This window comes from Melozone crissalis, unplaced genomic scaffold (genome assembly GCF_028551555.1).
Source record: "Melozone crissalis strain CALT ecotype California unplaced genomic scaffold, PUWL_Pcris_2 ptg000099l_1, whole genome shotgun sequence".
NCBI classification, from domain to species: Eukaryota; Metazoa; Chordata; class Aves; order Passeriformes; family Passerellidae; genus Melozone; species Melozone crissalis.
Window position 1 is genome coordinate 624,762 of NW_026535876.1, and position 21,818 is coordinate 646,579.

The window sequence follows — 21,818 nt, forward strand, 5'->3', positions numbered from 1 at the left end:
CTCTCTGTAGGACCCTTAAGGCATCTCTTGCTTTGGGCCAAACAGCTGAGCACGTGACAGCTCAGAGCCCACTCAACTGGGGGCACAGCCAAGCCTTGCTTTGAGATTAGCAATTAGGAACCAGGTCCCACCTCAGCCCACAAACAGGGACATCACAGCCATGATGCTCACTGAGAGTGCTGCCTGCAAGGGTTCACCCCACCTTGGCTCTGAGATTTGCTTTCCATCCTGCAAAGCCAGAGATACAGCCACTCATGGTGGGGATGTCCTGCAGAGCGCGCAGAGCAGCCACAGCCTGCTCTGCACTGCACATCTGGCTGGGCTGGCCAGCTCTGTGGGGAGGAGACTTCTCCCCAGGCCTGCTCACCAAGAGCATCTGGGACACAGATGGGGAGAAAAAACAACTGCAGCTGCAGCCCAGAGCTTCTCTGTGCCCATCCAAGTGACCACTGCCAGCTCCAGCAGGGACTCCAGCAGGGAGGCAAGAGAGGCACAAAAAGGACAAACCCAGATGTCAAAACCTCCAATGAGACTGAGGCCAGCACATGCAGACAACAGTCAACAGTTACAAAGAAGCAAAGATACAACAGCTGCCTTCAGCCAAAGAGCCCTTAGGAATGAAATTGGATTCAGCAGGATCTGAATCTCCTGCTTCAGACCCATATTTCCATCTCTTACTTTTCGTGTTTCATTCCTTCCAAAGGCAACTTGACAAGCGCCTCTGTGGTGATGCAGGCTGGGGAAGAAGCAGCTCAAAAAAGGCAATGAGTTTCCTTCAGAAGTTCATGAACTTCATTGTTCTGGGTTTAGGCTTGGCCGTGAATGTTGCCCTTGGTCTGGGAAGGGGGATAGGGGTTCTGGGGGATTCTGGGGGGGTTTGGCCCTAGGCTTGGCTTTTCCCTTGGGGTTTTTTGGCAGTTGTGGCGTGATGCCGTGGGCGGCTGTGCAGTGGGAGCTGAGGCTGGGCAGGGAGCGGAGCTTCCCTTCCTCCCGCTCGGGGGTCGCAGCTCGGCCGCTGCTGCTGCGGGAGGTTTGTGCTCGGCCCAGGGCTGCCCTGGCTGCAGCTCAGCGCTGGCACCGACCCTGCCTGCCTGCCCCGCTACTGCTGCTGCTGCTGCTGGGCACTGCCCACATCCCCCTGCCCTCTGAGGCTTTGCAAAAGGAGCATTTCCTCCTTCCCTTCCCTTCCCTTCCCGCACCGGCTGGGGGTGGACCACTGCCCTGCCAGAGCCCACAGCTCCTCCTGCTATGACCACAACTCCACCAAAGGGGAAAAACAGGACTTAGCATCTGGGAAATGTCTGTTCTTGTCTTGTCTGTGCTCTCCTGAGATAGTCTAGCAAAGAACTGTTATTCCTTTTCCCACAGTTTTGCCTGGGAGCCCTGTCATTTCAAAGGGATAATCATTTGGAGGGAGGGGCTCATCTTTCCATTGCAGCAAGATTCCCACCTTCCTTGGCAGACATCTGTCTTTTAAAGCAGCACAGAGACACCAGAAAATACTGCCTTTCTATTCCTTGCTTCCATTGGATCTCACAATGGCAAAATGCCCCCTGAGGCAGCAGCAGCAGCAGCAGCCCTGCAGTTCACAGCCTGAAGAGGCTGCTGGGGCAGAGCAGGAGTGAGGGATGCTTTTCTGTTGGAAGGCACAGAGCCCTGAGGCTGTGTCCCAGCCCAGGGAACACTCACCAAAGGAGATGTCCCCGAAGTCGAGCACAGCCAGGTCGAAGTGTAAACTCGGTGCAGTGACGCTGCCCCTGGAGGCCGAGGACAGAGCAGGCAATGGCTCGGTTAAAGGCACAAGACTCTGTGCTTTGATGCTCAGGGACAGCTCAGGGGAAATGTGCTTCTGCCCAGCAGCTGCTGGGCTTTGTGCCCTTCTACAGCCCCAGTGAGGAAACAAAAGTTCCTGGCCCTGGTGCTTTCTTGCTGGTCAATCTGTCACTTCAAATGTGTTCTGGGGACTTTGCTGATGAATGTATCACACAAAAAAACAAAGAGAACATCTGCCAAGCTGAACTTTGTTCATGTCAGTAGTAACAGCTGATGAACTCACTTCAGGTTCTGCTCATTAAGGACCTCTTGCTGTAATTATGGGCTGACCTGTTCCCATTGCCACTGGTGAGAACATCACTGCTGGCTGATGGAGAAGCCTTGGGCCAGCAATGTTCATGTGCTGGACGTGCGACTTTGGAGGGAGGGGAGGAAAGACAAGGCCCCAGCAGCCCCAGAGCCAGATCAGTGCTCGTGCTCCTGCATCTGCCCCGGGGCTGATGCCAGCACGGCTGCAGCTCTGCTGGGGCTGGGGGATCAGGGCCTGCTAGGGGCAAGGCACAGCATTCTGTTCTTAGTCTTTGGCCAGAAATTTCACCACAATAGAGAAGCTGCCAGTTAGGGGAATCCCTGGCCAAGCTTCAGCACTACCTTCCATTCCATTCCCTTCCCACTCCTGCCCCATGTTACATGCTCCTGCCTTCAGGTGGCAGGATGGGAATAACATTCCAGGGACGACTTCAGGCCTTGCCTGAGAAAGAAGGTGTCTTCTTCTTTTCAAATTATCAGGAGAAGAGGATCCAGCCAAGTTCAGGACTCAGCCGTCAGCACTGAAAAACTGAGTGCAAATCAGCCCCCGCATCTCTTCAATCCCTGGGCGGTACCCACCAGACTCCTCTGTTCCTGCTGTAGCAGTCATCTCTCACACACACCTGGCTCCCCAAGACCCAAAGACACAAGCTCTACAAGTCTACAGCTAAACGTAACTCCTCTGAATTTCAGCCAACACCACTAAATTGTTCCCTGAGCCCACAGCTAGAAGAGCTGTGAAGGAGACATCCCTGACACTGTAAGAACCAAATGAAAATCACTGCCAAGAGATAGGCCTGGAAAGCTAAATTTTGGGCTTTTCTCTGTTAATTGTGAGCCGCTCCTTAAGACACTTCTCATCCTGTTAGATCCATCCTCTCAATGAATCACTGCTGCACCTGACAGGCAGAAAAGATAAGGTATGGAGGGGTTTTAAAAAGGTTGTTTTCTTCTGCTTTTATAACTAGGTCCATTGACATGTTTGTTTTCTTGTATGGCATCTAAAGACAGGTCCATGTCTCCCAATGGCACCTTGCAACCCCCAGACACTGCTCTTGCTTTGAGCAGTGTGTTTGCTCAGATGATTTCCAGAGGCCCCCTCCAGGACCACTGCAAAGCCACGTGCCTGTGGCCTCCCAGAGAATGGCTCTGTTTGGCTGACAGTGCTGAGGAAGCATTTCAGAAGCTGCTTGTGCTCAGCAGGGTGCAAGCCAGCTCCCAACATGTTCCAGCAGCCTCCAGGGAATCTGGGACACAGAAAGCTCCAAGGCCACTGAAAGTAAGAGCAGATGCCATCCATCCTGCTCACTTCCAGCCAGGCTGCAGGGCAGCAGATCTGACGCTTGGCTCATTCTGTAGCTCTTTCCCAACTCTGCTCTCACCCAAAGGTGTTTGCACAGGGACAGATGAGCTGCCTCACCTCTGGGTGCTCAGCTGGTACCGAGCTGCCCGGGCACCGACACTGCGCACCTGCCGAGTCTGCTGGGCGCTGACCTTGACTGGACACTTGGAGAAGTCCAGCTGGGCAGGGAAGTCCAGCACAGCTCGGGCACCAATGGCCCGAATTGGCACAACGATCCTTTCCCTTGCAGTGAGGCACACCAGCTCGTGGCAATAATCCTGCAGGAAAAGAAACTGGCTCAGCACAGGACATTTAGTGCCATCCCCATGGCAGAAGAAAAACCATTTCCTATACCCCTTCAAGGCCATCAATTTACCTATTGCACTCTCAAATGAACACTAAGTTCTATTACTATGTCACATTTTAAAGGCACCAGTGCACTTTGCAAAATCTGTCTCAGTGGCATTCAGCTCTTGTGTCACTTGGCTCATAGAGATAACAGCCCTAGGCCACCATCATTCCTACTCTAAACTTTAATGATGTTAAAGAATTCCTAAGCCCCTTCTAAGCAACATGGAGCTGGGGAACACAGGACATTGCTCTTTAGGCTTCTATATTCCCACTGTCTGAGAATAGGACAAAGTGTTCAACTGACTCTAAGCAGCAAAAGGAAGAGGAGAAAACAGCTGCACCCAAAGACATCCTGCACCTCTGGCCTGGTGCAGAAACATCAGTTGGCTCACAACTCCCCTCTAACTTTGCCTGTCCAACCAAGTCAGGAGAAGAACAGTGCTAAGAGGTAGCAGGATGCTGTTGGAAAGGGCCTCTCTTTGTTTCCCTGCAAGGCTTCCTCCCTTCCATGCATGCCCTCAACCCTTCTGTATGAACAAGCCTCCAGATCAGAACATGAACCCTCCAGATCCCAGCACTGAGATCAGACTTGCCAGGGCCTCAGCACTGCTGTTCAAACCTCCCCACAAAAGCACCTTTGGCACGGAATGGGTGCCAGCTGACAGAGCAAGCACAGCGACAGGCATGAAGACAGAGCCCCAGCAGTGTCACTGCCACGGGCTCTGGGCTCACAGCTCTGCCTGCAGCTTGTACCTGCCCTACACCAGCTCCTTCAGGCAGGTGTTCAAGTCCCCTGCAGCTCAGCAACCTCCTGCTGACCAAGGGCACCCAGAGCCCAGTGTGCCTGTGCCAGGCTGGGCTCACAGGCACAGCACATCCTCTGCCCTGGCCCTGCAGCTGTGCCATGCTCACTTGTGCTCTGGGACAGCACAGCTGCAAGGCTGCACAACAGAGGGGGGGAAAAAGCACCGGCTTTGCTCCAGCCCAGGGGCAGGCAGGGAAGCTGTCTGCAGTCCAGGAAGGAGGAAAGCTCTCTGACCTCTTTGTTCCTCTGGTGTTTTCCATCAGAATGAAACCCCTTCCACTGCACCTAGAGATGGCCCAACATCTATCAGCAGCCCTCTGTCATTTTCATCCTGTTTCCTGTGCATCTTCCCTTGGCAATGCTCAGCAATGTGCACGGAGGGGAAGCAGAGCCTCTCAGGCCTGGCTGCAGTGCCTGCCAGCAGTGCCAAGGTGTGACTGGCTGCAGGCTGCCTGCCCACGCCTGGAGCCCAGCTCACAGCATGCAATGGGCTGGAGCCAGAGTGCAGGGAAAACAATGGCTGTGGAGATCATTGTGTGCTTTGGCTCCTCCAGCCTCACCTTGTTCTTGCTGGGGGTGAAGCGGATGCGCACAGGGCAGAGGCGCCCGGCGGCACGGCACGGTACGCATCGCTGGAGCTCACCAGCTGGAAGTAAGGTGAGCTCTCCATGGAGACCTTCACCACGTGAAGAAACTGCAGCAAAGACATGAAATTTGATTTTGCCACTTGTGGAAACAGGACGAGAGGAGACCTGTCCATGCCCTGCTAACATCCCTCCCTTGCCCCTTTTCCAAAGCACTTTCAGCTGAGCAGGCACAGGCACATCATTCACAAGGCTGAACTTGAATCCCTTCTCTCTGGCTCCCGCATTTTGGCCAGGGGCAGTAGGGCAGTGCCTGCTGGGAAGGAAGGGCCGAGCAGGTCAGCACCAGCAGGATGGAGACACAGCATATGAACCAAGTCACCTGCGTATTCAACAAGGCCAAAAAAACCTGCTGGCTTCTGCCTGCACACAGCCATGAATTTATCATGTTCCAGAGGGGGAATGTGCTACCTAAAAGCAAACCAGCACATTACTGTGGGGCAAGGAAGAAATTCCCTTCCAGCAGATCAGGTTTGGGTAGGGACCTTCTGGGGATACAGTCAGGCAGGCAGAGCAGCAAGACAGGAGACCAAACACTGGGGTCTTACTGGGAATAAAAGCAAACCTGAAAAGCAAAAGAAGGAATGAACACAGCAAGACAATCCCTAAAACAAGGAGATGGCAAAGAGAACTTAAATGGGCAGTAAAGCAGCAAGGAAGAATCATAACCATGAGAGCAACCAGCTTGCCAAAAGTAACAGAAACACAGACAGGCAGTGTCTATTGACCATGGGGCTTCAGAGGCATTTTCTGCCTGGAGAAACAGGACCAGCACTGACTGACAGTGTGGTTCCAGTATGCAAAGCCAATCTTGGCTCTCCAGGGCTTCCTGCTGCCTGTGAAGGCAAGCTGGGCTGCTGGGCATTCCTGCCTGCAGCCAGGAGGCCAGGTTCTGCCCTCTGGGGTACCAATGCACAGCACACATGCATTTTCTAGCACACTGATATCATAACCCCTGAGCACCGAAATGCTCTCCAAAAGTCTAAACCAGATGATTTGGACTCCCTCCTGTCTCCTCCCACCAGCCCACTCTTGGCACAAGCCTCACTCGAGAAAATGTTTCCCTGACTGAAATTCAAATGGTCTCAAGTTTTCCTCTTTACAGTGGAACACAACTGACATTTTTCAACTTTTCCCCTCTCAGCTCTCTTGGGAAACTGCAAAACAATCGCAATTTCTTCAGCTGAAGGTGGAAACCTCCAGGAGCACATGGCTTTGGATGTGCTGTGCTTCTGCAAAGGGAAAGCAGAGCACCGTGTTGCTTTTGGAAAAGCTGAGCAGAGCTGGATGAAGCTGAGCAGGAGCCTCAAGTGGCACCTAAAGGCCTCTCCCTGCTTCTGCTCCATCACTCTGATTGCAGGGCTCTTGCAGAACACGGCTCCTGCAGGGCCAATGCCATTAATGAGAAGTGATTCCAGCATAAAGTGCAGGAGGCTCAGTCCCTGAGCTTTGCCTGTGAGCTGCATAAAGGGAGCCAAACTGGTTGAGAGAGGCAGAGATTCCTACCAGGAGCCAAGATTAACCAAGGACACACAGGGTGTGCTATAGACCCAAGGCCAAGCATGAGAGCAGGTAAGAACTGTACAGCCCTCAACATTCCTGTCAATCCAGAGCTTTCGAGAGAAGGAAACTCCTTTGGGATAGACACCATCAACGCCTGGCCAAAATCTGGGCACAATTCCCAGCACAGGAAGATTTCCACCATCTTGCAGAACAAGGTGCTGAGACATTTTCTTCTGCATGTGCTGCAGCAGATAACTTGCTTTGCTGTCCACTGAGGGAATGACAGCACTCTCCTCTTCCAGCACAGTGTTAAAGCTTCACGTGCCAGCACTTACCTTGTCCTTATTCATGAGAGACAGCACCATTTCAGAGACCTCCCGAGCGACGAAGTTCTGAAATACCAGCTCTGGCGGGGAAACCCCAAACCAGCTCTGTTTCGGGGCAGCTGACGGCAGCTGGAGAGGAGAGAGAGCAGGGAGAGCTTCAGCTGCTGGGAGGAAGGTTCATGCAGGAGAATCTTCCACTGATCCCCAGTGAAGTACAGACTCTGGGGGAGCACGTCTGCCCAGCCCACACTGGGCAAACAGGGGCTCACCCACCTCTGCTCTGAGCTGATCCACAGCTGCTGGGCCACACAGAGCAGGCTCAAGCCAAGCTGCTCTTCTGGCATGGATTTCTCCAGGTTTCTTTCTCCAGAATGCCAGGCAGCACTTTCCTAAAACACAGCCCTGTGCCCACGTCGTCACAGAGCTCTGGGGCACTGACTGAGCACTCATGGAGTAAGTAAAACCCATGAATTTACAGGAGACTCCATGGGAAAGGATTTGGGATGTCTTTTACTCTGAGACAGGGAAACCAAGGCCCACACAACTGCAAATATCTTTTCTGCTCTACAACTTAGACATCAGTAAGAAGAGCACAGGACCAGAGAAGGTTTGAGAGATGAGGTGACACTTGGCTGAAGCCAAAAGGTTATTAAGCAAAAGAATGGAATTTGTTGGTTCTGTGTGTTATTTGTGGTTTGCATTTGTTCAGGTTGGTTTGTTGAGTGTCACAGTGAGAGGGACAGGGTTGAAGACCTGACCAAAAGGAAGGAGGACGAGAAGGGAGGGCACAGAAAAGTTGGTGCTCAGTAGAGAATGGAAGCTCCTGAGTACCCATCCAATGGCAAAGGGCACAGGGACCGCCCCAGCCGGGTACAAAGGGGATACAAAGATGGCCATTTCCTCAGAGGGTGTGTGTGCTTGGCTCTCAGGGAGGGAGACATCCCCGGCTCAGCTGAATCCTTACTAAGAAACACTTTTCCTTTGCTTTGATGATTTTGTTCCTTTTCATTGTATTTAAAAGTTAGTGTGTTCCAAAGAGAGGAAAAGGCAAAAATAAAAAGACAAATGAGCTGAAAATAAAAAGACAAGTGAGGTGAATGCTGAATGAGGATAAGTTTCAGTTATTTTCTCAGCAACTTGGGTAAAAGTAGAGTTGGTATCTCCTTTTTCAGTGGCCTTTAAATGGGTGCTTTCTTGTCATTACTGCGATCTTATTTCATGCCATTCTAGAGGCACATCTGGAATGACACAACAACAGCAAATGCTTCTGGAGCAGAGACATTGCTTGGAGAAAACTCTGCCCTGCTTTGTCTGCCTTCTCCAGCCACACTGCTGTCACTGCAGAGACACAAGCAGGTCTCCTCTGTGACTTCACAGCAGACACATTCTGCTGAAGGGAGTGGCTGCAGCACACTGTCCCTTAGCTGTGCCCTTCCCTGAGGTGTTCCCAAGGCTCCTCTCCAGGACAATCCTTTACCTGGATTGTGTTCCATGTCTCTTGCTTCCAATTTCCTACTCAACAGCCCACCTCAGTCACCTACCCGTTTGGACTGTGCTTTATACCAAGCTAGTCCTGCCAGAAAAGCAGCTTTAAACACACCCCTGAGTAGGCACTGATCCAGACAAAGCACATCCATTCCCCTCTGCCCAGGGCCAGTCCCCTGTACATCTGGCAGCCTGCAAAATCTAACACCCCGTCAGGGTCCAACACATTGTTCCAGCCCAAAGCAGTAATGCAATTTGTTGTGTTCAATCTGAAGTAATTCCTGCAGATCCTTGGCCTTCAAAGGCCAACTCTTACACTCTGCAGCGAATCCTGTGACCCCGAGCATTTGATGGTGACCACACCAAAGCAAGAGGTGGCTCCTTCAGCAGGAGAATGGCAAGGGGCAATTTTGAGCCTCTGTGTCCCCAGCCTTCCTCCCATTGTTTTAGCAATGGCAGCTGCGCTCCAGCACACCCCAGCACCTTCAGCAGAGGGTATTTGTGTTGGCTTAGTGCAGATCAGCACTCCCAGTCCACCACTCCCAGCACTTTGCAATGACAGCAGGACCTGGACACTGAGGTATTTTGCTGGAGGCAAGCCTGTCACAAACACACACCCTCTTCAAACTTCATGTGAAACAGAAAGGAAAAGAGCAGGAAAAGGCTACCTTTGGGCGAGTCTCACTCCTGTCTAGAAATGGGCCAATTCTGGGCAGAATACTCCCCCCAGTGCTGGCCTCCTTCTTCCTGCTGAGAAACTTCTCCCTCTGGAACTTAGAGGGAAGCAGCTGAAAGGCAAAAGTAAACCAGCTAGAGCCTCAGAGTTGTGCTTGTTCAGAAAGGCTTTTCTTGAACAAGTGGCACTGGTGAATAACTTGTGATCACAGCCACTAGGACATTCCTGGAAGCCCTGGGGCTTTCCTGCTGGAATACTTAGCATCAGTGAATTAATACAATTAATAATACAGAGTGGAACACACATACTCCAGCCATATGGCTCTGTCCCATTGCCTTCTCCATGATTGCATGGGACATGGTTGGGGATTTCTGCTCTTTGGGCATTTGTTTCCTCTTACGTTTCATTGGACTGAGGCAGTGACCTTTCCAGAGAATGGGGAGGAGCTCTCAGAACTGCCTGAACTCCATCCCTGCACAACGCTCAGAACTCACAGCAAGGAGATATCGCTGCTGGATGAGTCCAAGAGATGCAAGAAGGGAACACTGTACCAAGAGTGAGGTGCACAGGAATGTGTCCAGGTTTTAGTTCTCCCTGTTAATTGTTTTCTCTGTCTGAGCTGACAGAGCCCTCCACAGAAGAAAACAGAGGCATCTCCTTGACAGAGCCTCAGCAGTGGGGCATCTTCAGCCAAGTGAGCTTTGTGGCCCTGGCTCCAGCGCTGCCTGCAGGGCTGCATCTGTGCCCACACAGGAGCTGGGAGAGAACAGCTGCTTTGGAAGCTCTTCCAGCTGGGACCAGCCGTGGCTCTCAAGGCTTTGGGCAGAGTTTGAGCTTCCCCCCACCACATGCCCAGGTGCCCAAGGGCAGGATGGTCAGAGCAGCACAGGTGAGTGCCCAGCCTGACAGAAGGAATTCCTGTGGCAAAGGCAAAGGGACAGAACACATGCTCAGGCCTTCAGCTGTGCATTGGTTTCACTTGGCTCTGCTGGCACAGCCAGGCAAGACACAGCTGAAGCATCCCACAGTGTTCCCTATTGCACCAGGACAGCCCCAGCAACAGCAGCACAGCACAAAGGGCTGGGGAGGGGCTCTGCAGCTTCACAGCACTGCTGGACAACAGGGGCAGGGAGAGCAGGGACACCAGGGCAGTGCCAGCCTTAACACAGCCCCAGTGGGTACTCACAGTATGAGGCTTCAGCCCTTCCCTGGACAAAAGACGAGGTGTTGGTGTCTTCTTTGGCAATCCAGACGCCATTTCCAAGGGACGATGTCGCAGGTGAGCGACAATGCCTCAACAAAACTGGAAGGAGCAACAATGGAACTCTGAAAATCCACAACCCAATTCATGGCAGCTTCAAGGCATATTCTGGTGCTAAAAATGGTACATTACTTGAAAGTAGCTAAGTGCTTGTTTGGCGCAAGTAGCTAGTATAGTTAGGCCACTAGTTGGACTTTATTTGAACTATATGGCTACCTTGTGCAATTCAAAGTTAGATCATACTGAAACCTGGAGCTAAAAATCTGAACATTAATAACAGTTCGAAGAGACAAAACTGTAGCCTAAATATTACTCAAAAATAGCTAGAGTGGGCCTCCTCTTCTTTAGGCTAAAGCACCCTTGCTCTATCAGCTGCTCCTCACAGCTGAGAGACTAATGAGAGACTGGAATGTTATGGCTAATGGCTTAAATATCATTATAAAGGACTTTCTGTCCATTGTGACAAAACTGTATAAAGAAGCTGCGACCACCCAAGCCCACCCCTCCTGACTGGAACTTGGCACTGTGAGTTAAGCTGCCTAAGGGAACTTGAGACAAGATCAAGGTGACACTATTGTCCCATTACCTCAGGTCTGGGGAGAAGTAAACAAGGCTGAGGAGAAAAACCTATCCACAACAAAGCCAAACCCAGCAGCTGTCCTGAAAATCAGCTCTGTCTGGGTTCAGGCTGGGGAAGTCATAGCCACAGACTCTTCTGCTGAGGCCAGGTTTGCTCACAAACCTCCCAGCTAAGACCTCCACAGTGCCTCCAGACCCATTCCTGAGGCCTTGCACCAGACGACTGCAGGGCATGCAAAGCAACACAACAAATCTGAAAATCCAGAACCCAACTCATGGCAGACTCAAAGGATATATGGGTGCTAAAGATTTTATATTATTTGAAAGTAGCAAGAGACAGATTCCAACTTGCCCCACCCCTGGGAGGTACCTGGGCAAGGTATCACCTTGCCCAAATCTGCATTAACCCAGTGGAGTCTTACATTTTGCCAGACCTCACCACAGAGAAGACCAGAAGAGGATTTAATGGTAGGCCAATGGGATCCATGGAATGGTGATATTTTCTACTAAATCTCTCTCTGTCACTCTCTTTCTCCTCCCCCCCTTCCCAACCTCCATTCCACTCCCACTTTTTCTTTTCTTTCTCTCTCTTTCTCCCTCACATTTACTGTTCCATAAAATCCAGACCATTGGCTTTGGCATATGGTCTCGTCTGCACCTCAATACAGAGGCATCTCCCTAAAAATTTTAAAACCCAGATGATGAAAACCCACTGAAACTTGAACAGAACTCATTCACCTTTAAGCAGTTTAAGCAGTTACTATAGGGAAAAAATGTATAGACTACTATCTTTAGAAAATGTTGCACTTCTTCAGTAAAAAAAGCACAATCAGTAGTCCATTTATTGTTCATCCTCTCAGGTGTACATGTCACTGAACTACTGCGCCAGAAGACTGGCATGATCACATTCTCTGTATCCCTTTGGCATTCTCTTTCAGAGCACAGATGAAACAAAACCAAAAAGTTCAACTTTAGTCGGTCTTTACCTTCAAATGAAATTCAGGACTCCCTAGCAGACACCAGTGTTCTGCACGCTGAGGAGCTTTTCGCAGAGGCCAATGCTCTGCACCTTTAGCAATTCTCTACGCCGATAGTTCCCCTGGCGAATGGCCCGGTGCAGCCGCCTGCAGGAGCCCAGGCTGCGCACACCCAGCCAGGGCCGCGCTCTCAGGCAACTGAGGCCGCGCCGCTGTCACAGACGCTGAGGGCCCGGGCGCGGTTACCGGGCAACCGCGGCACCGAGTGCGGGGCCGGGCGGGGCCGGGCCGGGCCGCAGGGATTTGCAAAGGAGATTGGCACTGCAGCGACGGACTGCAGTTTGGGGCTTCCCAAGAGTCTTTCTGTAACTAATGAAAGGTTAAAATGTGGTGACGAAGGCACCTATGCCAGGTCTGTACATTGCTCTTTGCAGCACTAGTATCCGACTCTGGCTGGAACAGCAGGAGGGGCTGAGGCAGCAGGGAAGGGGGCTCAGCCTGGAGGAAAGGAGGCTCAGGGGGGACCTTCTGGCTCTGCGCAACTCCCTGACAGGAGGGGACAAGAGGCTGCTGCAAGTTCAGGCAGCGCCGGAGCCGCCTGGCTCCCCCTCTCCTCCCCCGCTCCGCCTCTTCCTCCCTCCCTCCTCCTCCTCCTCCTCTCCCGCAGCCCTCGCAGCCCCCGGGAGGGGCGGGGATGGAGCCGGGACAGGTCGGAACGCAGAGAGGCCTGGGGAGATGCCAGGACTGGGAGTGACTGGGCTGTACTGGGATCATCCTGGGAGCAGCTCCTGGGTGACTGAGTTCTACTGGGATCATCCTGGGATCACACTGGCAGTGAGGAGGAGCAGCGCGATGGCTCCAGCCCTGGGGCTGAGGGCGCTCCTGGGGTGCCAGGGGCGAGTGGGACCCCCGGCACCGGGACCCTGAACCGCCACTGCCAGCACCGGGACCCCCCTGCTCCCCTTAGCCTGCACAGGGACCCCCTGAATCCCCCTGTTGTGGACATCAGGACCCTCTGCTCCCCTTTTCCCGGGCATCCCATGGCTCCCAGGCTCCAGACTTGGCGTAGGCTTGACTCTGGGACAACCTGGAGTGCCTTGATCTCCCATTCCTGCCTTTCCCAGGCACACCTTTCTGCAAAAACAGAGACCCCCTGAACTCCCCCTTTCCGAACATCCCGGGTGTCCTCACTCTGGTCCCCACTTTTAGGGAAACCCTGGACTCCCCTTTCCTGGGCTCAATGACCCCCTGGTACTCCCTTCTACCTCTCCACGTCCCTGCCCACCCCACCCATGACCCTGAGACCACCTGGCACCCCCATTCCTGAGAACCCAGACCCCCCTGCATCTCTTCATCGAGCACCAACGCAACGTTGTCCTCACCCCCCACCTCTCCCAGCCCCCAGCCCCACCTTTCTCTCTTCCCACAAGTGCAATTGACTGAAAACAAATGTGACAGAAAGGAATAATTTTGCACCTTTTATTTACTATTGAAATACAATTTCCTCCCTTTTTCACAAATCTCCTCTCTGTGTCATTCAGCAGGGCTGTCAGAAAGTCCTTAATTCTGAGTGGGTGTTCCAAACTGCAGCCACAAGAATACAGAGAATGGGGATTTTCCTGCTCCTGGGAAGTTTGACATCCTCAGCTGAGGAGAGGAGGAGTCACCGGAAGGAAAGGGCAGCTGGGCTTCGTCTTTCCACAGGGAAGAGGGGGGGAAAATCTCTCATCCTGTCTGCATCTTCTCCCACAGGGATATGAGGGCTGATCCCAGAGCCCTAAGGGTCACAGTCAGGGCTGCCCTCAGGGAATGCTTGCCTGGTATGGAGGGGCAGTGTGCGAGCACCTGGATCTTGGGGCACCCAGCTGCCCAGTGTGCGAGCACCTGGATCTTGGGGCACCCAGCTGCCCCTCATGTTTGGAGGTGCCTGAGGAGGGCTAGGATGATGCCAGGGACATCCTGCAGTGACATCCCCTCTGTCCCGCTCTGGATGAGCTCAGTCCCAAACCTGACCCTGATTCTGGTCTCAATCTCACTCCACGTTTACACACACACACAGTTCTGTATTTAATCACATCCCAATTCCAAACTTGTCTAGCCCCAGACCACAACCCAACCCCAGCCCAAAGCCAATCCCATGTCTAGCCTTAACCCCAATCCCAGCTCTAATCCAAATCTCAGCCCCAACTCCAACCCAGCCCCAATTCCAGCCCCTTCCTAAATCCTCAGCCCCAAACCAAATCCCAGGTTCTGCCTTTCTGGGGGTTTGCGGGTGTCTCTGTCCCTCTGACCCCGATGATGTTTGGGTGGGGTCACAGCAAGGCTGAGAGGGACAGAGACTGCCCCGACCTCCCCAGGTGTGAGAAGGTTGGAGAGCCCTCCCAGCCCCAAGCACCCTCATCTGTGAGCAGCACCCCTGCCGTGTCCTTTCTCTGGTGACAGCACAGACATTCCTCTGTGCCCGGGTCCCTGCCAGTCCTGCACACGGCGCTGCTCTGCGGCAATGGGGACACGGGAAACGGTGCCCGTCGTGTGTCCCCTTTGTGTTGCTTTGTGTCCCCCCATGTCCGGCTGTGTTCCCCCGGCCAGGTAGCTGCTCTGGCCCGGGATGGCCGGGCCCAGCCGCCGGGCCTCGCCGGCAGCGGGCAGGAGCCGGCCCGGGCTGCGGGACACGGCGGGGCTGCCCAGCTGGAAAGCAGCTCTGGCTCCTGCCAGGGAGCTGTGGGCAAGGGGCTGCTGGATGTGCGGGAGGAAAGCCGCTGGGCCGGCCCCTAACGCTGCCCCGCAGAAAGGAAGGGGAGGAGGGAGCTGACAAATGAGCTCGGAATGTGGCAGTGCAGAGATGAAGGGACAAGTGCCCTTGGGGGCCGCGGGTCGGGGCCAGCCCTCGGGCACGGCTCTGAGCGTCTCCTGAGCCGGCATGAGGGCTGCCTGTAAGGATTGCAGGCGGCAGCCAAGGGCAGCAGCGCCGGCAGTGCCAGCCGGGCCCCATGGCCATCTGCCCGTGCCTTCGCAGCTCGTGAGGGCCGCGGGCTCTGCAGCGCGGCTCCTGCTCCCACAGCCGGCCTGGAGCCTCAGGGCTGCCCCGCAGGCTGCGCGGGAGCAGCAGCGGCCTCAGGGCCTGGCCCGGGGCTCGATCTGCTCAGCCCGGGGGCAGAGCCACAGCAGGAGGGAAGGAGCTGAAGGAGCACCAGGGAGCCCGGGGAGAGACAGGCTTTGAGACAAGGCTCTGCCCGTAATTTTAACAGTTTTTATTAACCTAATAACTATATACAACTAACTTAGTTATTATATACAAGTAAAAAGTCAAGTTCCTTATGACAGTTGTCACAGGTGTTTCTCGCTTCGGACAAGATGTCCCAGGCCGAGCATTGGGCGCTGAGTCCTTTCCAGCTGACCGGGGCCTGTTGATGTCTGGCGGGGCTGGAGAGGCTGCTCGAGCCCTGGGGCCCATGAGACCTGTCAAGGAGCTGTGCCTGGCCGGTGCTCTCCTGAGGCGGCAGGGCCTGGGTGGTGAAGGACAAGGGTGAGCCGCCACAGGTGCTGGCCCCAGCGCACCAGGACTCAAGGTCTTGTCCCACACTGGCATGGCCATTCTCCCACGTAACTCCAGCTCCAAGCTCAGTTGCCCCATGTGCCAGTCCTCCTGCTCCATTCTGCCCCTTCCTTCTTACCCCAGACGCAAAATACCCATGCCACATTACCCAGCTCACTACACAGAGCCCCACTCATCCCCCAGCTAGCACCCTGCAGATAATCAGCCCCCTGTCGTCACTGACCCCCTCGCCCTGACAGGGCCATATCTGACGCATCCTGTGTCCTGGTCGCCGTGCGATGCTGGTCATTACGGCCCCTCGAGATGTGTCCATCACCGTGCAGCAGGGTCACACTAGGCTGAGGAGGAGAGGGCAGCTGGCTGCAATGCAGGGCCCAATCCAGCACCCCCCAATAATCCTCCCAACCCAGGTCTCCCTGGGGACTGAAGGCACAGATTCCTCCTGGATAGTCAGCAATGCTTAAAGCCTCAGTCACCATTCTGTGTCTCTACCTTCATCACACCTACCTTGTTGTGGTGTACCAGGAGACGCTGCAGCTGTGTACTTGTATGTGGGGAAGTCTTGATGTTCTGCATCGTGAAACTGCTGCTTTGATGGTCCCCAGAGATCTGAGGCATACGGGGGACACTGGCACAGACCAGCGGCCTCCTGTGGGATGGGACAGAGGAGGCTCAGTGCCCAGCCCTGTGGCATGCAGGGCATCACCCTGCTGTGCCAGGGAGGGCACTAGCAGTGCTGCTTGCAGGGGCATGTCCCTGCCAGCTCCTGTCCACCTGCTGCAGGAGCCCCAAGCCCATCCCACCAGGCTTGATCTGCTGGCTCTGTCCCCACAACAAGGTGTGCTGGCCATGGCCATGGCAGGTCCCTGTGCACAGGACACCAGCTGGCAGGAGCTGCGCTGTCCCAGCTGCAGGGATTGGTTTTGGGAACTCCTTTCACAGGAGGCACACAACTCCCCACCAAGCCTGAGCTCAGACTGAAAACAGACACAGCTCATCAGATGTGCTTTCAGCAACCTTGGGACAGAGAGGTGGGCCGGACAGGGCAGTGCAAGGCAAGGAATGCAAAAGCCCCCAGCCCTGGGGCAAGCACTGGCCCTCCACAGCTGCCTTCTGCTCCCCTACGCTGCCCCGTCCCCCCAGGCTCCTCTGCCCCAGCCCAGGTGCAGAGCCCTCCTTGCTGTGTCAGGGCTACCCTGCACCCCAGGCACGGGGAATGTGTCCTCAGAGCCCTTACCTTTGGCTGGGCGGTGGCTCCTTGCTAGGGGGCATCGGCTGCAAATACAGGAGTTTTTCAGGGTACCTGGGGAGGGCAGGGGTCACAGGTGTGTGGCAGGGGACAACGAACCTGTTCCTGTTGGAGGCAGCACCCCCGAAGCCATGGGATTGTAGCCCATGGCATCTCGCTGCCTGTAGCCCTTGGGATGAGCCCCCACAGGCCCTGCTGATGGGCAGGGCTGCAGAGGGGGCTCCCCACATCAGCCCCTCCCAAGCAGACACTGTCACCCCTGTGCCCAGCACAGTGGGTCACTGCTGGCACCCATCTCCCCTCATGCCAGCCCTGCTGCCCCTGATGCACTGGTGCTACTCACTGGCCAGGAACCTGCACGCTGAGCATGCGGTCACACGACAGACACATGAAAGGGACTGGCAGCTGCCTATGGAGGGTGAGGGAAGAGGGCCGGCTGAGCTCCTGAGGCCACAGGCCTGCAGCACACAGGCAGCAGCTCCCTGCAGCAGCCAGCTGCAGGGCAGGTCACTGCACAGGGTCACAGCCATTGCAGGGTGAACCGTGGGCTGTTGAGCCCGTTTCTCCCCATCCCCAAGGTGCTGGCTGATGCCAGGTGAAGGGCACAGGCACCCATGCCACACTCTCAAGCAGCCCCTGCAGCGCTTTCAGCCCCTCTCTGGCACCAAAGTCCCCCCGTGTGCATGGCCAGGAGGGCAGGGCATGGCCCAGCTCAGGGGCATGGTGTGTGACAGCCCTGCCTGGAAGGAGCAGTTCCCATCTCCATTCCCAAAGCACTCAGAATCTCCATTGCACTCACTTCTTAATCCCAGCGGCGTTTTCACGCAACAGCCTATCCTCGAGTTCCTCCATGCTCCTGTTCCAGGAGTCTTCCAGGTGTTTACGGAAAGTCTTCAGGTCCAGGCAATCCAGCTGTGAACAGGTGCACAGCCTCAGCCAGCTGCTCCAGGATGTGACATGGAGCTTTCCAGGGAAAAGCCTGGAGGGGGATCCTCAGAGGGATGCTGCCGCAGGCTGTCAAGTCCCAAAGGTGCCAGTTCCTCACGGTGGGGACGAAATACCCCTCACCTTGTCTTCAATTGCATTGCTGAACTGCTGCTGCATGTTGTTCCAGTGCTGCTCCTGGCCTGAAATCTGGCTCTGCAACTCCTGCATTCTCCCATCCAGCTCCTCTATGTTCTCTTCAAACTGGCTGCAATCGACTTTGCTGTCCAAGGCAGCTTTGTCCGCCTTCTAGCAGAGGGGAACGGCAGGAGAGCGGCGGGGAAAGGGATGAGGAATGCCAGGCAGGGCCAGCGTGTGAGGGGCAGAGGGAGGAGTGCTTCCTCCAGGCCATCATGCCCCTTTCAGGCTGCTGTGGCCCCATTTGCCCCATCACCCTGGTGAGCTTGGTCCCACCATGTGAAGGGTGAGAGACCCCATGAACTCAGGAAATTCCCCCTCCCAAGGGGACAATTTCTGCCACCCAGCCCCCAAGGGACAAGGGGCATTTGTCACCCTGCCTGGGAAGCCCTGGGCTGGCACAGAGGCCCCTTAGACTGTACCATGTCCATGGCAGCCATCATGTTCTGCTGATCTGCTTTCTCCTTCTGCAGCTTCTCCAGAGGCTGGGACAGCATCTTTCAGCACAGAAAGGAACCCATGACACCACAGCAAGGTTGGGGCACACCCCAGAATGTAGGAGCACACTCCTCTCCCCCTGTCTGCACACACTCTGTCCCTGATTTGTCACAAGCCTTCTGCCCAGTTGGGTCTGTCAGAGACGAGCAAAATGGACGACAAACAGGGTGAACAAAAGGGTTGATAGAAGCAATAAGCAAAGCAATGATAAAAAGGACGAGCAGCCAGCAGGCTCCTTCTCCTTCCAAATCCCTTGCAGGACTGAGGCCCTCCTCAACACAACTCCTGTTGCCAGGCAACGCACCCCACTCCACTCCTGGGAGCCAGTGGGTCCCATGAAGTCATAGATTAATGGAGTCTTGGAATGGCATGGGCTGGAAGGGAGCTAAAAAATCATCTCGTTTCACCCCCTGTCAGGGACAGGTAAAGGAACATTTTCCACTAGACCTGGTTGCGACAAGATCCCATCTAAGCTGCTCTTGGACACTTCCAGGAATGGGGCAGGCTCTGTTAAGGCATCACCATGCTCACAGGGAAGAATTTCTTCCCAATATCCCACCTATCTCTCCCCTCTGTCATTGTGACGCCATTTCCATGCCAAGCCCTTGTACAAAGTCCACCTCCAGCCCTTTTATAGTCCTTTTAATTCCCATAAAGTGCTCCAAGTTCTCCCAGGAGAGTACAGCCTCATTGTTTTTATTTTGCTCAGTTTAAGATGTGCATCACATCTGAGCCAGTTCCCCCACTGCTGCAAACCCTCAGCCTGGTTTGGAGCATCCATTGGGATCAGCCTTTGCCAGGGGGGCTGTGCATGAGCCCCTGGCTGAGCTATGGGGTTGTTGGGGCACAGAATCCTTTCTTCTCAGGAGTTAAGGGCAAAAAGTCTCTGTGGGTGAAGCCTTTGGACATTTTCCTCCAAGTCAGGTTTTATGTCAGCTTGACAGTCCATAAAGAAGACAATGACATAATTGCTCCTGCCAATGTCCCCAAGACTGTTGGGGAAGACAGATCAAGTTCTTCCCTTCAATACCTGCCATTTACTATATGTTCTACTTTAGGTGTCCACAGAGCCCCATAATTACCTTGGGCCGCCTTGATTTGTTACTGAGCTCTCAAGGTAGCGCTGACTGTTCCATTAACTGCCACTTTTGCAAAATTTGCTACAGTTTCAGTGAGGTTTCATTGTCCCCTGGGGAATGGCCTGGGGTGACAGGGACAGGGACAACCCTCCCAAGCCCCTCCCAAGCATCTCCCAGGGCGAGAGGCACAGAGACCCCTTGAGCATCTCCTGGGAACTGGACAAAATAAACTTGGCAGAAATCAAACTTAACTCTGCATAAATCACTTTGAAGAATATTTGCTCTTCCCACAAGTAACTTGTGATGGAAATGCAAACAAATCCCAAATATGAATAAACCGACAATCCAAGCATTGATGTGGCAATTCCAAGTTTCATTGGTTCCTGCACAGCTCCAGCTCAGCTGCTGGCAGCTTCTGATAGAAGAAAAGAGAAAATTTGGCCCAATACAGATTATTAAAAGGAAGGGGAAGTTCTGTGTAGCTGCCACAAAGGTAACAGGGATCAAGAGAAAAATGATTCATTCTCACATTTGGCAAAGAACCCAAGCCTGGGAATTCAGGAGATATTCGGGAATTTAGGTACTTGAGCTGGGCTTCTTGTAGGACTTTCAGCAGCCTTGTGTTCCTCACCGTGGGGTGAATGAACCTTGTCAGTCTCGCTGGTAACATTTGCTCCCTTTCCTCCAATGATTTTAACACACTTTTCAAGGAAGGAAAACAAAATATTTTCTTTTCACTGGCCACCCACAACAGCCATTTTCCTCATCAGTTCTCCCGTAAGTTGCTCAGAGGAAGCTGCATCCAAGTTTCCAAGAGTTCCTCCAGAGAGAACCACAACCTCCTCAGAGGACGGGAACCATGCTGTTGTCAAAGGCACTTGGGGACAGACAACAGTGCCCTGAACTCACTGTGCCAAAATCATGTCGCAATCTGGTTAAGAAAATTGTTAGAGAGATGCCTCAGCCCCAATTAAGGCACTAACGAGACCAAATCCAAAGTGGATTTCATTGAACAGTAAATGTGAGGTAGAGAGAGAGATGGAAAGAAAGAGAAAAGGGGAGGAGAGCAAGCGAGTGACAGGGACAGAGACCTCCCCTTGAGCAGGTGTAAGAGTCTGTCCAAATTTTCCCTCATCTGCCTCACGATCATCATTTGAGGACCACTGAAGAGAAGATCCCCCCGTCTCCTCTGTAGGAGAAAGTCATATGCCACAAGGCCCTGAGACCTGAGAGCATTGCTAAGCTACTGTTTCCACAGGTGTTGTTTGCTGTATGCTACACTGAGCCCAATGACAAGAAGGGGGCACCGTGCTCTTTTTGCATCAACAGCCTTGGAAGCTGCCCCACCTCTCGGTCTGGCTGGACTTCTCCTGAGTGGTGGAACCCTGCCGAAGACCCCTCTCACTCGTTTGCAACCACCGTGACACACAGACTGAGATGTAAGAAGCCTCTTCATCAAGAGACCAAGACATCAAACCCCCATGTGAGAAAGCCCCCTCTTATACTTTCCAAGGACTGGGACTGAGACCCCCAACCCGGGGGAGGTGTGTGGGGAGAGGCAAGCTGACCAAAGCAAGATGGATGTTGCAGGTGTGAGCATTGGACCACAAAAACAATGGCTCACACCCACTGCCGAACATGGACTGTGTGTACCCTTTCGAAACACCATTCTTTCCCCAAAACTACCTTTGATTCAGTTGCAAAATTCATTCTCCCTTCCCCCATTGAAAAAGAGTATAATTGGGGTCCAGATGAACTGTGCCTCTGAGATCTCCCTGACGTAACAGGCGGATCCTCAACTGGACTGGACCAAAGGACTTCATCTTTACGTTTGGTAGCTATACCCCCCTCTCTCTCTCTCTTTTCTCTCTCTTTCTCTGTATTTTTCTCTCCCTTAATCCCTCTATCGCATTTTGCTGTGGTCATTCAATAAAGGTGCATTTGTTTTGATTATTACTGCAAATCCCCCTGTACTGTGTCGGCTTTTTGCACCCTGAGATCAATCCATGAACAATCACGAAACCCGTTCATAAGGATGGATTGTGACACTGGGGTTACTGGGAGCTACCAGGCCCATGCTGGGAGCTCTCTGTGCACACAGTGGGAGGAACTGGGAGCAACTGGGAATGACAGGATGCATGCTAGTGACAACTGGGATGTCCTGGCAGTGACTGGGATAAAACTGGGGGCAGCTGAACCATGCTGAGGTAACTGGGAGTGCCTGGCAATGACTACGAGAATGTTCAGGGCAGCTGGGATATACTGGGAGTGCCTGAGACCATG